The sequence below is a fragment of the Oncorhynchus keta genome, chromosome 26, assembly GCF_023373465.1.
Source record: "Oncorhynchus keta strain PuntledgeMale-10-30-2019 chromosome 26, Oket_V2, whole genome shotgun sequence".
NCBI classification, from domain to species: domain Eukaryota; kingdom Metazoa; phylum Chordata; class Actinopteri; order Salmoniformes; family Salmonidae; genus Oncorhynchus; species Oncorhynchus keta.
Genome location: NC_068446.1, coordinates 32,730,078 through 32,743,202, shown reverse-complemented (window position 1 = coordinate 32,743,202; position 13,125 = coordinate 32,730,078). Strand labels below are relative to the sequence as shown.

At 45.9% G+C, this 13,125-nt stretch overlaps 1 protein-coding gene across 2 annotated transcripts in view; it reads left to right on the top strand.

Moving 5' to 3' along the window:
* Positions 1 to 10,498: 10,498 nt before the first annotated feature.
* LOC118359266 (peroxisome proliferator-activated receptor alpha-like) overlaps positions 10,499 to 13,125 on the top strand; it is a 69,203-nt gene continuing 66,576 nt past the window's right edge. The window contains exon 1 of one of the 2 annotated variants that reach the window (XM_035737700.2): positions 10,499 to 10,670. The gene's annotated coding sequence lies outside the window, so the exon portion shown is untranslated. Of the gene's footprint in view, positions 10,676 to 13,125 lie in introns of both variants that reach the window. The other variant, XM_035737699.2, reaches the window with a different exon arrangement.

Below are 13,125 nucleotides of genomic sequence, written 5' to 3'. Positions count from 1 at the left end.
AAGAGCAGTGATACTATTTTAATTTAACTAGGCAAGTCAGTTAAGAACAAATTCTTATTTACAATGACGGCCTACCCTGGCCAAACCCAGACAATGCTGGGCCAATTGTGCGCCGCCCTATGGGACTCCCAACCACGGCCTAATGTGATACAGCCTGGATTCAAACCAGGGACTGTAGTGATGCCTCTCGCACTGAGATGCAGTGCCTTAGACCGCTGTTCCACTCAGGAGCCCATACTAGCAAGAGCAGTGTGCGGGTTTGTTCTGTTTTCTCCTCTTAAATGATAATATGAAAGTCTTTGATGCGTATGTGCATCAAATGATGGTAAGAGGGACCTGCTAAATGACAAAAACAAATGTTTTCATTAACTGTGTCCTTGCTTTATTAAAGCTCATCTGAAAAAAACTGCAGAGAAGTATATATTACCTCAACAGCAGGTCAAGTACAGATTTGAAACGTATGGCACACCAAGGGTTTCGGATCGCAAATACATGTGCCAGTAAACTACTCAGACACAATTTGCATTGATATACAGTGTCTTCTAAAATGGATTAAATACAACAAAATCCTCAGCATTCTACACACAATGCCCCATAACGACAAAGCAAAAACAGGTTTTCGAAAAATCCTGTTTCCATTGATCATCCTGGAGATGTTTCCTCAACTTGATTGGAGTCCACCTATGGTAAATTCAATTGATTGGACACGATTTGTAAAGGCACACACCCATCTATATAAGGTCCCACAGTTGACGGTGCATGTCAGAGCAAAGATCAAGTCATGACGTCAAAGGAGTTGTCCATAGAGCTCCAAGACAGGATTGTGTTGAGGCACAGATCTGGGGAAGGGTACCAAAACATTTCTGCAACATTGAAGCTCCCCAAGAACACAGTGGCCTCCATCATTCTTAAATTGAAGAAGTTTGGAACCACCGAGACTCTTCCTAGAGCTGGCTGCATGACCAAACTGAGCAATCGGGGGAGAAGGGCATTGGTCAGGGAAGTGACCAAGAATCCGATGGTCACTGACAGAGCTCTAGACTTCCTCTGTGGAGATGGGAGAAACTTCCAGAAGGACAACCATCTCTGCAGCACCCCACCAATCAGGCCTTTATTCTATAGTGGCCAGACAGAAGCCACTCCTCAGTGAAAGGCACATGACTGCCTGCTTGGAGTTGCCAAAAGACAGCTAAAGACTCTCAGACCACGAGAAACAAGATTCTATGGTCTGATGAAACCAAGATTGAACAATTTAGCCTGAATGCCAAGCATCACGTCTGAAGGAAACCTGGCACCATCCCTACGGTGAAGCATGGTGGTGGCAGCATCATGCTGTGGGGATGTTTTTCAGCGACAGGGACTGGGAGACTAGTCAGGATCGAGGAAAGATGAATGGCGTAAAGTACAGAGAGATTCTTGATGAAAACCTTCTCCAGAGCGCTCCAAACTGACAGGGCTTGAGAAAATCTGCAAAGAGGAATGAGAGACACCCCCCAAATACAGGTGTGCCAAACTTGTAGCGTCATACCCAAGAAGACTTGAGTGTGTAATCGCTGCCAAAGGTGCTTCAACAAAGTACTGAGTAAAGAGTCTGAATACCTATGTAAATGTGATATTTCAGTTTCTTATTTTAATGCATTTTTGCAAAAGATTCTAAAAACCTGTTTTTGCTTTGCCATTGTGGGGTATTGTGTGTAGATTGATGAGGGGAAATACGTTTTTTTAAATCCATTTTAGAATAAGATTATAACAAAATGTGGAAATGTCAAGGTGTCTGAATACGTTCCGAATGCACTGTAAATAGCATTATCCATCCCCCAAATGTATGAGTGTAGTTTCTCACTCCCTCAGTGCAGCGTAGATTAGTATGGATGCTGCACCTCTTCCAAATCCTCCCACCAGCCACCATATTGAACTGACATGAGCCTTGGCCCTTGTGACAAATGAGAGGGAGTTGAATACTAAGATACATGAGACAATGGCTCTCTGTTCACTCTGTCTCAGGGAGACACTGAGCATTTCGACTACATTATTCATTTTCTGTAGATAGTGGTAACAGTGACTACCTGTGGGATGAGGTCATATCAATCCCACAGTGACTGTCTTCATCTGCAACCTTTTCAAGGCATTCACTTGAAAGAAAGCCACAAAGTGGGTGTCCTCTCACACATCCATCTGAAATATGACTTTCCCCTACTATAAACAGAATCGCATTTAGTCACAATCTGCATTTAGATAAATTGTATTACACTTTAATACTTGAAACACAATTTACTGGGATGAACAAGATCTATTCCACCTTATTACCTTATCCCATAGGGCGGCGCACAATTGGCCCAACGTCGTCCTGGTTAGGGGAGGGTTTGGTAAGAATTTGTTCTTAACTGACTTGCCAAGTTAAAAAAAGTTTCCATTTAAATAAATGAACATTGAAATTTAAATCTGCTTTGAATTCAGAAAGGTGATTAGATCGCCATCTAGTGCCTGCTTGTAGATCAGAGCCACTCAACAATCACACAATAACATACAGTCTACATTGCTCCTGAAATTGAAATTCAGATGCACTCTAAAATCTAATTTAACTGCAAAATAGATTGTGCTGAGAAATTGTTTAGCGATTAGGGATATATATATAGGGAACCGTTTATATATATATTTCTCAGCACAATCTATTTTGCAGTTAAATTAGATTTTAGAGTGCATCTGAATTTCAACTCATTTAAGTAAATTGAATTTTGATGCACAGTGTGCATTTCAGCAGCAGGTGGGGGTAGAGGGCCATTTTACTAAATCCAGACCCATATAGGGGGAAAGGGGGATACCTAGTCAGTTGTCCAACTGAATGTATTCAACTGAAACGTGTCATTTAACCCAACCCCTCTGAATCAGAGAGGTGTGGGGGGGCTGCTTTAATCGACATCCACTTCTTCGGCACCCGAGAAACAGTGGGTTAACTGCCTTGCTCAGGGGTATAACGACAGATTATTTACCTTGTCAGCTCGGGGATTCAATCCAGCAACCTTCCGGGTACTGGCCCAAAGTTCTAACCACCACAGGCCAGTAGTCCAGACACAGATATTTAATTGATATTGATTGATATTTGATCTCTACAAAAAAATGTAATAACTTCTATGCAGTTGGCAGCATAAAGACATTACTCCAATGTGTGAACAGTTGAAACTCGCTAAATAGTAGAAAGTAGGTCATTCAATCGACGTTCCTACCGGTCCTAGACTATCACGACATCCTCTATATGAGGGATGGTAGGCACGCTGATCTTTTTTATTGTTGCTTAGTGCTTCCAAAAGCCTGGGGCTAGCTCCGGCTGTGTGTGGAGGGTATGTGGGAACTGCAGCCCCTCATGATGAGTTCAGATTTTTTGTGGCCCCCACCCCATCAATGTTTCCCATCCCTGATCTATATGAATGCAGCTGTCACTTCTTTAAAACCGATAGAATCAGTTTACCATAGCGCACTTCGCTTTACTAAGGGAGACAGGTTCAGTACACATCACTACATTCTTTACCAGAAGTAGGCTGGCCCTCTTTGAAGTCATGCTCTCTTTTTAATTTATAAAGCTCTCTTACAAAAACTCCCACTGTATCTAACTATGTTAATAACCTTTAGACATACGAGTTACCGTTCATGGTCTCAGGGATGGCTAACTCTGGAAATACCTTTGTTCCCCTCAGAGTTAGGTAAATTTGCTTTTAGTTTGGTCCAACACCATGTATGAAACAATCTACAGAGTGTCACGCCTTGGTTTTAGTATTTTGTGTTTTCGTTATTTATTTGGTCAGGCCAGGGTGTGACATGGGTTTATTTTGTGGTGTGTTTTTGTATTGGGGTTTTAGTAGGCATTGGGATTGCGGCTGAGTAGGGGTGTCTAGCATAGGCTTGGCTGCCTGAGGCGGTTCTCAATCAGAGTCAGGTGATTCTCATTGTCTCTGATTGGGAACCATATTTAGGTAGCTTGGGTTTTACTGTGTGTTTTGTGGGTGATTGTTCCTGTCTCTGTGTTTGTTGTCACAAGATAGGCTGTATAGGTTTTCACGTTTCGTTTGTTGTTTTGTATATTAAGTTATTTCATGTATCGTTCATTTTTTAATTAAAGAACATGAGTAACCACCACGCTGCATTTTGGTCCGACTCTCTTTCAACAGACGAACGTCGTTACACAGAGTTCATACAGCTGGATGTTCTGGTGCCTCTGGCAGTTCAAACTGATTGGGGCCCACTTTGCTGATGAATGTAATTGTGTTTCTTGAATGTATTTGTAGTTTTTGTATATTTGCATTATGCTGTATTTAGTCAATTATTTGTATATATGGTTCCCTTGTGAAAGAGAGACTGGTCTCTATTTTAACAGAGGGACTCTGTTAAAATAAAGGTAAAATTAACCAAATAAAAACTGTATTTGAAAGGATGACAAGATATAGAAAGTGTAGGATTCAGTCTGACTCCAAAGCCTGCCGTGGTTTGAGGGTACATTTATGGTAGGCATTTATGGTAGGCATTTATGGTAGGCATTTATGGTAGGCATTTATGAGCCGTTTGTAAGCAAGTATCTGTGCATCTCATCTCCTCGTACTGATTCATGATCCTATTTATGGTCAGGTAGCAGCGGTCCTTCTTGGCTCAGTTGGTAGAGCATGGCGCTTGTAACGCCAGGGTAGTGGGTTCGATTCCTGGGACCACCCATCGTAGAATGTATGCACACATGACTGTAAGTCTCTTTGAATAAAAGCGTCTGCTAAATGGCATATATATTATTATTATTATATTATCACAATCAGATCACAATGCATCTTTTAATCGTCTACACCTGTCTAAAAATGCGGGCACAGTCAGAATACGGAGAAGATTAGGATTAAAGATGCCTGCCAGGGTTTTTGGGGGCAAAACGAGGTGAATGAAGTAGGTTTGAGGAATTAGGTTCAGGACATTGTGCCATTCGGAGTCAATGGGTTGTTCCTCAATGAAGGAGCTGTGGGGAAACATTCTGTGTCAATCCCCCAGATTCAGATTGTGAAACCAAATAAAGAGATACAGACAGAAAAACTCCAATGCCCGACACTTTTTGACAACCCCTCTGAAAAGTGTTGAAATGAGCCTTATCTTCTAATGTTCCTTTGCTCACAGCGAGGATATTCCAGTGCAATGGCTGGTGACTGGGGCCTTGGAGCCGCTCCAGGGAACCTCCAGTGCAATGGCTGGTGACTGGGGCCTTGGAGCCGCTCCAGGGAACTTCCAGTGCAATGGCTGGTGACTGGGGCCTTGGAGCCGCTCCAGGGAACTTCCAGTGCAATGGCTGGTGACTGGGGCCTTGGAGCCGCTCCAGGGAACTTCCAGTGCAATGGCTGGTGACTGGGGCCTTGGAGCCGCTCCAGGGAACTTCCAGTGCAATGGCTGGTGACTGGGGCCTTGGAGCCGCTCCAGGGAACTTCCAGTGCAATGGCTGGTGACTGGGGCCTTGGAGCCGCTCCAGGGAACTTCCAGTGCAATGGCTGGTGACTGGGGCCTTGGAGCCACTCCAGGGAACTTCCAGTGCAATGGCTGGTGACTGGGGCCTTGGAGCCACTCCAGGAACCCAGTGCAATGGCTGGTGACTGGGGCCTTGGAGCCACTCCAGGGAACTTCCAGTGCAATGGCTGGTGACTGGGGCCTTGGAGCCGCTCCAGGGAACTTCCAGTGCAATGGCTGGTGACTGGGGCCTTGGAGCCGCTCCAGGGAACTTCCAGTGCAATGGCTGGTGACTGGGGCCTTGGAGCCGCTCCAGGGAACTTCCAGTGCAATGGCTGGTGACTGGGGCCTTGGAGCCACTCCAGGGAACTTCCAGTGCAATGGCTGGTGACTGGGGCCTTGGAGCCACTCCAGGGAACTTCCAGTGCAATGGCTGGTGACTGGGGCCTTGGAGCCAGGGAACCTCCAGTGCAATGGCTGGTGACTGGGGGGAACTCCAGGAACCTCCAGTGCAATGGCTGGTGACTGGGGCCTTGGAGCCACTCCAGGGAACTTCCAGTGCAATGGCTGGTGACTGGGGCCTTGGAGCCGCTCCAGGGAACCTCCAGTGCAATGGCTGGTGACTGGGGCCTTGGAGCCGCTCCAGGGAACCTCCAGTGCAATGGCTGGTGACTGGGGCCTTGGAGCCACTCCAGGGAACTTCCAGTGCAATGGCTGGTGACTGGGGCCTTGGAGCCACTCCAGGGAACTTCCAGTGCAATGGCTGGTGACTGGGGCCTTGGAGCCACTCCAGGGAACTTCCAGTGCAATGGCTGGTGACTGGGGCCTTGGAGCCACTCCAGGGAACTTCCAGTGCAATGGCTGGTGACTGGGGCCTTGGAGCCGCTCCAGGGAACTTCCAGTGCAATGGCTGGGAACCTCCAGTGCAATGGCTGGTGACTGGGGCCTTGGAGCCGCTCCAGGGAACCTCCAGTGCAATGGCTGGTGGCTGGGGCCTTGGAGCCACTCCAGGGAACCTCCAGTGCAATGGCTGGTGACTGGGGCCTTGGAGCCACTCCAGGGAACCTCCAGTGCAATGGCTGGTGACTGGGGCCTTGGAGCCGCTCCAGGGAACCTCCAGTGCAATGGCTGGTGACTGGGGCCTTGGAGCCACTCCAGGGAACCTCCAGTGCAATGGCTGGTGACTGGGGCCTTGGAGCCACTCCAGGGAACCTCCAGTGCAATGGCTGGTGACTGGGGCCTTGGAGCCGCTCCAGGGAACTTCCAGTGCAATGGCTGGTGACTGGGGCCTTGGAGCCGCTCCAGGGAACTTCCAGTGCAATGGCTGGTGACTGGGGCCTTGGAGCCACTCCAGGGAACTTCCAGTGCAATGGCTGGTGACTGGGGCCTTGGAGCCGCTCCAGGGAACCTCCAGTGCAATGGCTGGTGACTGGGGCCTTGGAGCCGCTCCAGGGAACCTCCAGTGCAATGGCTGGTGGCTAGGGCCTTGGAGCCACTCCAGGGAACCTCCAGTGCAATGGCTGGTGACTGGGGCCTTGGAGCCACTCCAGGGAACCTCCAGTGCAATGGCTGGTGACTGGGGCCTTGGAGCCGCTCCAGGGAACCTCCAGTGCAATGGCTGGTGACTGGGGCCTTGGAGCCACTCCAGGGAACCTCCAGTGCAATGGCTGGTGACTGGGGCCTTGGAGCCACTCCAGGGAACCTCCAGTGCAATGGCTGGTGACTGGGGCCTTGGAGCCACTCCAGGGAACCTCCAGTGCAATGGCTGGTGACTGGGGCCTTGGAGCCACTCCAGGGAACCTCCAGTGCAATGGCTGGTGGCTAGGGCCTTGGAGCCACTCCAGGGAACCTCCAGTGCAATGGCTGGTGACTGGGGCCTTGGAGCCACTCCAGGGAACCTCCAGTGCAATGGCTGGTGGCTAGGGCCTTGGAGCCACTCCAGGGAACCTCCAGTGCAATGGCTGGTGGCTAGGGCCTTGGAGCCGCTCCAGGGAACCCCCAGTGCAATGGCTGGTGGCTAGGGCCTTGGAGCCGCTCCAGGGAACCTCCAGTGCAATGGCTGGTGGCTAGGGCCTTGGAGCCGCTCCAGGGAACCTCCAGTGCAATGGCTGGTGGCTAGGGCCTTGGAGCCGCTCCAGGGAACCTCCAGTGCAATGGCTGGTGGCTAGGGCCTTGGAGCCGCTCCAGGGAACTTCCAGTGCAATGGCTGGTGGCTAGGGCCTTGGAGCCACTCCAGGGAACCCCCAGTGCAATGGCTGGTGGCTAGGGCCTTGGAGCCGCTCCAGGGAACCTTCAGTGCAATGGCTGGTTGCTAGGGCCTTGGAGCCACTCCAGGGAATGCAGAGAGCTGCCGATTACCGCTTGTCATGAGGCTCTCTGTGTGTGTGTGTGTGTGTGCTTGCGTGCGTGCGTGCATATATTTGTGTGTGGGAAGAGGAGGAGGGTATCTGGGCCAAGGTCTGATGGAGCAACACACAGCACTCTGCCAATGGCACTGGACACAGTGTGATGGAGTCCAGACCGGGGACAGAACATGAGGAAACAGGCTGCAAGAGAAATCAGTGGAGGGTTGTTGCACACTCAGCACCTGACCAGGCCAGTACAAACACAAATGGTCCATTAAGGGAATGTTTCCTTTTTACAACCAAATCTCATTTTTTTATATGTAAATGGCATGTTATGGAAGGTTCCAGAGACCTTCTTCGTGATTTCACATTTTTGAGAAATGTACCCCAAATAGCAAATCACATCCTCATCCTCATTGTGTAGTATGGGGCCCCTGAAAGTGCATGAACAAAGGCACCAAAAACACCCAGATACACTTTTAGAATCAGCAAAGCTATAAGTATAGTGATGCATGTCTTAAGATCTTAAGATGTTGAACACATGAAATTGTGTCATTCCAAACTTTATCCGCAACGTTATAGGCCTATTCCATTCTGTTGCGACTCCAGAGAAACCTCTCAGTCTATTTTACATGTAACTGCCAAAATATATGAAACATTGAGTAAATGAGGGATACAAAGTGCTGCTAGCAGCTCTCACAGTCTCACATCAGAATAAGATGTTCATCCATTTTTATCAAACGTCAAATTTCGAAGTTGTTCCAAATGTCAAATTTCAAAGTGTTAAAGGATAAGTTCAGGCACTATCTCCACATGTTTAAGGTTAGGCATTACCTCTGAATGGCTAAGGTATGGTTTAAGGTTTGGGATAGGCTTAAAACAAAAATAAAAACAACAACTTTCTACCGCTGGATCCAACATGCAACATTTAAAATCAGATGTTAACGCCCATCCACCATCCCGGTCCACAACACCCTAGCAAAACCGAGACCTACTTGAAGGTAACAGCATTCACTGTGGCCCCTAGAGGCCATTTTACACGTCATCGCCCAATGTCCTCAGACATCACGGGTGACCTGGCTGCTTAATACGGCGTTGGGCCACCATGAGCCACCAAATCAGCTTCAATGCACCTTGCCATAGATTCTGCAAGTGTTTGAAACATCCTGTGTGGAAGCACCCCATGCTTTCCACAGCTAAGATGCTTTATGTTCGGGTTTCCTTTATTTTGGCAGTTACATGCAGCAGCAGGCTATGCGGAAAATGGAGCGGCTGGATAGGGGAAATGGCTTGAGTTGTGCAGAAGGGAATATAACATTGCGGATAAAGTTCGGAATGACACAATTTAATGCGTACAACATCTTAACATCTGCATCACTATACTGAGTGCTTTGTCGTTTCTAAAAGGACGTATTTGGGTGTTTTTGGAGCCTTTGCTAATGTTTTTTCAGGGCTCCATATTACACAACGAGGACGAAGACGTGATTTGCTGTTTGGGCTAAATTTCTCAAAAACCTGCGATATCACAAAAAAATGTCTGGAACCTTCTATAACATGCCATTTATATCAAAAATAGAGATTTGGTTGTAAACAAAGGAAACTTCTCCTTTAATGTTGAACTTATTGCAGCAATTTATTGGAGGACTTCATGGCTTGGCTAGTCAATATTATCATATTAAAATGTATCTAAATGTGGGTAACTTAATACACCCCACCATTATGTGTTTGGCATTCTTCACAGTGATACTGTATTGACTGGTTTTCACATGATCCACAGAAGCGTGGCTGAAGAATTTAGGCAACAGAAAAACAGTTTTTTTGAATGAAGTGTATTTTTTAAACCTATTTTATACAAGCTGTTCTTTGACCAGGTCCTCCATCCCTGCCCTGGTGTGCCTGTGTTGTTTGCACAGTAAGCTATAGTATGACCTTGTCAAAAATGCTATGGGCAGGTAGCCTAGCGGTTAAGAGCATTGGGCCAGTAGGTTGCTGTTTCGTATCCCTGAGTCGACTAGGTGAAAAATATGTCTATGTGCCCTTGAGCAAAGCACTTAACCTTCATTGCTCCTGTAAGTCGCACTGGAAAAGAGCGTCTGCTAAATGACTGAAATGTCAAATCAAGTCCTATGTCTTGGGCCAATGGTGAGCTGTGGAGGCAGGTGGGCATGACACATGACATGAAGGAGAGTCACGTGATGTGTCTGTGTGTGATGACATTTCAGGGGTTGTCTGACCACAGGATGTGTGCCTTCTGCAGCACTGAATATGGGAGAAAGCACAGCACCCTTCAATGCAGAATAAGATCATATTTTATTATGATAAGAGGAATGCACAGTAGTACAGGAACAATAATAGGAGCTGTAGGTTATGTTTATAACCCTGTAATACATATACATACATATAAAAACATTTAGTAACTGTAGATGAAGGGAATTTAAAAGTTATTAAAATACCCATATTTCTGGTCTTCAGCTTCTGTGAACATTTTTCCTACTACATTGGCCAACGCAGCAGCTAGTGAACATGAGTTGGATTATTGCCTTGCTCCCTAATGTCATTCCTTTGTTAGGGGGCGTCCTGCTCAAGGGAAAGACGGGCTCTTTCTATTCGCTGAAAAGATAGGTGTGTCGGGGGGCTCTTTCACACCAGCTGTCAATCATTACGTCAGTTCCGGCTGGTGGGCAGTGCTCCGTGGGCTGTATGTGGGCGATTTTGACAGCAGCAGAGTTGTTTAGGAGACAAACAAGGACGTGTTGAAGGGGACAATTCTTTCCCTCCTTGTTCCACTCGAACTCGCACTGACAGCTTCTCAACGCACGGAGGTTTCTGACGGGATGTCGGTTTCCGATCGGGCTGTCCATTGTAAGGTAGATCGATTTGATAGGTTTATTATTGCACATATCGATGTGACTCTCAATGCATTGCTTGCTTCATGACTGATATCACAGAATTTCTAGACTGTATAGTTTTGACATTGAATTGAAGTGTTAAGATTGAAATTTCCCGGTGTTCATCGACTGATATTTTAAAATAATTTATCCCATTCATGATAGTTTCAGCAACAAAAACTGAAAAATCAATGAATGCATGTTGCAACGAGATATCTGGGGCCATTGTTATTGTACAGTCGAGTACGCCTGCGCATCCGACCTATGTATATGATACATGCTTTTTGGGATGTAGGCCAATGGCTATTGATAGCTCCAGGGTTCCGTACTGCAGGGGTCCGCGAACACATATATATATAAAAAAAGTCATTGGTTTTGATTATTAGATCATTTCAATGTTTTAATGAATATCGCTAGCAACAACAGAATAAACCCATGTTGAATGACATACCTACAGTAAAGGAGAATGTTTTACTTCTAATGATGGCAACTTTATTTCTCAACTCCTAATGTTGAAAAAATTGAACTCATTGGAGCCAAATACACTCAATGGAATATCTGACATGGGCTTTGAAAAAGTACACGCTACCAGTGCAGAATGTGCTTTCTTGACTTTGCCAACACACGGCTAACCTTTGTTTAATCAGCTAAATAGCTGTTCTTAGCGAAAATGTATTTGAAGTTACCTTTCTAACTAATAGGCTATGTTAGAGTTTACACTTCCAATTATAACGTGGGGAGGTCAAAATAATAATAAAAAACGACCAAATCTATTTATTTTATAATATGAATTACTTCTCCTTGACGTTCTCATTCACCTGACCATAAGACAAGACATGCATTTAAAAATATATATTGTTGCTAATGTATGATGGGTCCCTGGGTTGCCAGTTTGCCTGAGAGGGGGTCTCTGGGCAAGAAAAGGTTGAACACCCCTGGGTTAGGCTACTTCGATAAATAATGTATTGGAAAATTGCCATGAGAGTTTTGTAACATGTGAGCTTTGTAACATTCTAATACATAATTAGGCTGCAAGTTGCATATGCATGACATTGTTGAGTTTACTACAATGTAATTGTTTTTGTTTTTCCCAGCTTTTCTCATTCAGAATAATTCAGTAGTAATAATTTTGCTCAGAATGAGTATATTATGTTGAGTATGACTAGCCTACACTTTGAAGTTGGTCTTTATATGGCAAATAGGGGCGAGAGGCGGTGTTGAGGACAGAATCAGTAATGACGCTAAAACGTGTGTCTGGGCGGTCAGGAAGCATGTGTTGAGAGTTGGCTCAGTGCTCAGGGTGATCATCATTTTGTCCTGGCCTGCAGGTTTGCCTCCCTTCTAATCATGAGGATATTTCCAGGTTTGCTCTGTTTTTAGAATAAATGTACTTCATTCACACTATCTATAAACGATATACTATTATACTTGTGTGTATGCAGATGGGATAAAAGGGTCCCACATGTGTGTCTGAATGGTCAGGTCTTTATAATGGGCTTCATAATATGTTTATAAAGGGTTTGTGAAGGATATACAAGTACAATATCAAGTTATTTCTAGATTACTAATGGTTAATTCATACCTACATTTAGTACGTAACGTGGTGCCGAAATGAATTGTTTTTTTAGCAGCAAAATAGCAGCAAAATGTATATTAATCAAACTAAATTGTAACCTAGTATGTGTATAATGCTTGCCGTGCAATGATCTCTTATGAAGGGAATCAACAACCTACCAATAGAGCCTTTCAGTGCCAAATTGCACACTTCCTCTGTGAGTCTGAAACTTGACCCAAATCCTGCCGTTCCTGTTCCTGCCCCAGTCCTCCAAGCTACAGGAATGCTGCCCGGATTTTTTCACATTCAAGCTGGTTGGGATTTTAATCCACTTGTTACCTTCTTTTAGTCACCTAAACAAAAATCTGAATTTGGTACTCATACAAGTTGCGGTCAAATATATTGGCACCCTTGCACTTTACAACGGAGTGCAATGGAGCAGAATGTTCAGTATTCTCTTTTAAAAACTGGTTGAATGGCTATATATATATATATATATATATATATATATATATATTATGTAGTACTTTTACCCCCTTTTCGTGATATCCAATTGGTAGTTACAGTCTTGTCCCATTGCTGCAAATCCAGTATGGACTCGGGAGAGGTGAAGCTCGAGAGTCATGCGTTTTCAGAAATACAAGCCAGTCAAGCCGTACACTTAACTCTGAAGCCAGCCACACCAATGTGTCGGAGGAAACACCGTCCAGCTGGTGACCGAAGTCAGCTTGCAGGCGCCCGGCCTGCCACAAGGAGTTGCTAGAGCCGATTGGGACAAGGACATCCCGGTCAGTCAAACCCTCTCCTAACCCGGATGACGCTGGGCCAATTGTGCGCCGCCTCATGGGTCTCCCGGTCACGGCCAGCTGTGAGA